Here is a 5031-nt window from a genome sequence, read left to right on the forward strand (position 1 = left end):
AAGAATTCACACACACATACACACACACACACACACACCACTGGTATACATAAAAATTAAAAAAAAATAATTGCCTAGTTGAGTATAGGAAACAAGTGTTGGGATGAAGTCATTTAGTTGTTGGGGTGCTAGCATGCAGGGGGGATAGGCGTATGCAGAAGAGGAAGAGGGGGCGTGAAACGCTGGCATACTTCTGGCTTGGGAATGAGGTTGCGGATGCTGTCCTTCACTGAGTGACCCTGGAAGGGAAGGAGCTAAGCTTTGGACATGTTGAGGTTGAGGAGCCAGCAAGACAGAGATCGGAGGTCTAAATCTAGGGCCCAGGAGAAAGTTCTGCTCCTGAGACACACATAGCCCATGGGCACAGTGGCAAGTGGAAGCAGCTGCGGTAGGGAAGAGGTTCCTGAGGTCTGACTCTGGAGGGAGCTCACAACGAAAGAGCAGTGTGGCTGGGAGAGGCATGGCAGACAGCGGGGTAACAGAATGTAGAGAGAGGAGGCCGACACTAGAATTAGTAAAACTGTGGGGAATCAAGACCTGCGAATGTATCAGAGGCAAGGGAAGCAACGGGGGAGCAGGAGTGGAATCTGGGGGCTTTAGATAGTTGGGAAGATAGCATTCCACAGGCTGAGGAAGGGAAGATGGGAGACAGCTTTTCACAGGAAGCTGTTACACTCTGGTTAAGTTGGTAGTGTTTGGGAGAGATGCGTAGGACTACTCATTGAGCGTTGAGAAGTAAAAGTTTGAGTGTCAGTAAAAAGATCAAGAGTAGAGAAACATACAGAAGTAGAGTCAACCTGGGAGTAAGGGCTAGACTCAGCAGGGAGCATGCGTTGTACACTCTCCGGGGTCACCACATCATGGCTATGGTGTTTAAACAGGGGACACTGACTGGTGGGTGCGAGGGGAACAATGTGCCGAGACATTTAAGCTGGGCTATAAAAGACCAAGCACTCCAAGGCCAGGTACTGGAAGAGGATGGCTATACCTACCCATTTCCATTCAGCGTGCTGTCTGCACAGAGAGCTGTTAACAAAGCATCCCATAGTGACGGCACTAGGATCACACAAGTCTCTGAAGCTGGCATAAACTGGCTGGCGACAATCCCAGAGCTAGCGAATCGGAGTTTTAAGAAGGATGGATATGAAGATCTGCATTGTTCCGTCTTCCTCAGAAGAGGTTCTCCAGCAACACTGAAAGTCAGTGGGTGGTAATGACGCGAACCAGGGGAAGTGGGTTTCTAGGAGGAGAAAGAGGTGTGCACGACGGAGCACGGGGCAAGGAAAAGATCACTGGATGGGCTAACAAGCTCTCTGCACACATGCAACCCCCACCCGGTGTATAAGAAGAGACAGACCAGACAGTGAATGGAACACAAAAAAGTAACTGTAATTCTAGCCTTGGGAGGCAGCAATGGCGGCCTAGGGAACTTGGGGCTCAGTGCGCCCAGGTTTGGATAAATCGCAGTGTTGAAAGCACGGGAGTCAAATACCTTCTCCGGATGTTCAACATTAAGGAAAACAGAAGACGGACAGAGGTTAAAAAGGAGTTGGAGGACTGGATGAGAAACGAGTTGGGAGGTGTTTCTTTAGTACTGGTAACATTTAAAGCTAATAATTAAGGGGCTGGAGAGATAGCTCAGTGGTTAAGAGCACTGGCTGCTCTTCCAGAGGTCCTGAGTTCAATTCCCAGCAACCACATGGTGGCTCACAACCATCTGTAATGAGATCTGGCGCCCTCTTCTGGCGTGCGGGCATACATGAAGGCAGAATGTTGTATACATAATAAATAAATAAATCTTAAAAAAATAAGCTAATAATTAAGATTGAAAGAAATAAGGCAGGTTGAAGATGCCAAAGAAGAGGCACATGCATATGAATTGCTTTTCAAGGGCCAAGTGCCAGCAACTGCTCCTATCGGTCCCACAGCACAGCAGTCTGCTCTTAGGCTACGATGTGGTGAGCCTTGAGATCATTGTGGTAAGTAAGACAGAAGCCAGCCACACACCACCACTAGTGGTGCCTTATCACCTGACCCTGCATGTGAGCCCATTCATGAAATGACTCAAACAGGCAAATGTATAGGGGCAGAAAGCAGGTTAGTGCTTGCCTAGGGCTAGGAGAAAGTGGGGGGATTGGGGCTAACCTGACAGCTACAGGGGTTCCTTTATGAAGTAATGGAAAACGTTCTGAAGTTGATGGTGAACGGGCGTGCAGCATCATGAGCGTACAAAAGCTACTTTAAATTGTATTAGGGGGGGATGTGTGCTCAAATCTTCACAATCTTTTAAATGAACAAAACAAAAAAGGGTCACACAACTTTGGGTACAATCATTGCAAACACTTGTTCTTAGAGCCTTGGGCCCTGTGACTAGCACCCGTGAAGCTGCTTACTGTAGCCCTAGAAGGGGTTCCGACAGAGTCACAGGATCAAACGTTATCTAATAACACACTCAAACCAAACATTTTCACACAGATGTTTTTACACAGTGTCATTGTTCATTGGCGAATTCTGACAGAAGCCTCGAGGAGTCCGTGAATATACTTAATGCCATCAATTTTACATCTAAAATGCTTAAAATAGTAAACTTTACGTAACGTATATTTTACTATCACGACGTCATGAAAACTAGAGTGAGTAATAATACAAGGTTCCCACCCACAGCGCTCCTTATGAGTTCTGTCTTGATAACAAAAGAGAAGATGGAAACGTTGCACACAGAACACGCGTGGAATACACCTCCTCTGGCCAACACTCTCCCTGAACAGCACGTAGTGCACCCACGATGGTGTGGCCGGGAGCTCTGTCTCCGGCAGATGCTATGCACTGCCTCGGGTCAGGTTGCAGGTCCCTAAGCTAACACCTGAAGTCAGGCTTCTACTGAATGCTCATCACTTTTGCTATGTTGTGAACCAAAATTTTCTAAGCAGCAGCATTCATTATAAGAAGTTGTGAATGGATATCGTGGTGCACATCGTTAATCCCCGGACTCCACAGGCAGAGGCAGGTGGATCTGGGGAGTTTGAGGCCAGTCTAGTCTACAAAGTGAGTTTCAGACCAGGCAGGACTACATAGAGAGACCCTGTCTCAAAAAGAAGAAAAGAAAAAGAGAGAAAAAGAGAAAAGAGACAAAGACACAAAAGCAGTAGTGTGGCTACCTATACTCTTCCTTGATTACCTCACCAAGTTCTCATTGAGGGCAGAAAAAATGATTACTTTAGCTGCAGCAAGGAAAACCAAGGCAACGTGTCTTTAAAAATCATTAAAAATAAACAGAAAAAGAGATATTGAAATGTAGAACATGATTTAGTCTTCCAAAAGACTGGAAGTGTAGTGTAAACTGCAGCGTGGATAGGCCTTGAAAACACTAAGAGATTCCACCTGCAGGAAGCAGAGTTCAATCGCAGCCATCACAGCGAGCAGTGGCTCAGAGGCTGGGGGCGTGGGGTTGGGGTAAGCAGATGCAGAGGTAGAGCTGGGGTAGAAATGTTCTGGAAAGGGGCAGTGGCGATGGGTTCACAGCGTAAATACGCAACACCACTGAATGCATGCTTAAAAATGCGTAAGACAGTAGGTTCTACGTAGTATGTATTTTACTTCACAGAAGTATGAAAAATGGGATAGCATTCCTGATAGAATTGCAATGATGAAAACTGTACCTCCACAAGAAACAATCGTGAGTCTAGGATGATTTGGGCACAAAAGACAGCAGGCTAGGGGGAGGCTGTCTTGAGCACTCTCCCATGTGTCAGGGTGGAGTGAGCATTCAGGGATCACACACTGCTGGCTGCAGCAGGGACTGTACTGTAGACATGCCTGCTCTACCACAGTAGCAGCCTCTGCTAGGCATGGGAATTCTTCCAGCCAACCATCCATGTTCCGTTTAGGCATACACTACTGAGCCTGCTCCACCGCAGCCCAGACCCAGAAGGCTCGGTGGCTTTTGTTTGTTCTGAGACAGGATCTCATATCATAGCTCTGGCTGGCCTGGAACTCGTGCAGGCCAGGATGAATAGGAATTCACAGAGATCTACCTGCCTCTGCCTCCCAAGTGCTGGGATTAAAGAGGTGCGCCGCCATGCCTGACTCTAGAAGATAGTCATTACATAAGCTATGCAATGCAGAGGAAAGTTTAAATTGTTTATAAAATGAAGAACAGATTTTTCTTGCAAGTATTGTACATGAATGGAAGGAAATGATATTTAAAAGAGGAGACACAGACTGGAGAGATGGCTCAGTGGTTAAGAGCAATGGTTGCTCTTCCAGAGGTCCTGAGTTCAATTTCCAGCAGCCACATGGTGGCTCACAACCATCTATAACAGGATCTGATGCCCTCTTCTGGCATCAGTAGAAACAAAGCACTCATACCTAAAAATAACACATAAATCAATAAATTTTAGCTGGTGGTAGTTAAGCATCCCTTTAATGCCAGCACTCAAAGGCAGAGGCAGGCAGATCTCTGAGTTCAAGGCCAGCCTGGTCTACAGAATGAGTTCCAGAATAGCCAGGGCTGCACAGAGAAACCCTGCCTCAGGGCGGTGGTGGCGCACGCCTTTAATCCCAGCACTCGGGAGGCAGAGGCAGGCGGATCTCTGTCAGTTCGAGGCCAGCCTGGTCTACAAGAGCTAGTTCCAGGACAGGCACCAAAGCTACAGAGAAACCCTGTCTCGAAAAACCAAAAAAAAAAAAAAAAAAAAAAAAAAAAAAAAAAAAAAAAGATAAATAGAAAGATGGATGGATTAGATAGACAGACAGACAGACAGACAGCAGGGGTCTTCACAGAAAGGTTACAGAAAAGGGTTTAGCATACCCCTAGGAGTCTCCGCTTACTAAGTGTGACCCACTTTCCCAGGAAGCTCCAATTTCCCTTTCTGTTCTTAGTAACCTTGGAAAGAATGTCAGGGTGGGGGTGGGGTGGGCAAGTCCATCCAGTTCAATGCTTACAAGGTGTAATGAGGAATACGGAAAACTGGGTTTATTTGGGATAGAAAATGATAGGAAAAGAAAAAAAAAGTTATTTGTTGTTCCATT

Source organism: Chionomys nivalis, chromosome 12, assembly GCF_950005125.1.
Source record: "Chionomys nivalis chromosome 12, mChiNiv1.1, whole genome shotgun sequence".
Lineage (NCBI taxonomy): Eukaryota > Metazoa > Chordata > Mammalia > Rodentia > Cricetidae > Chionomys > Chionomys nivalis.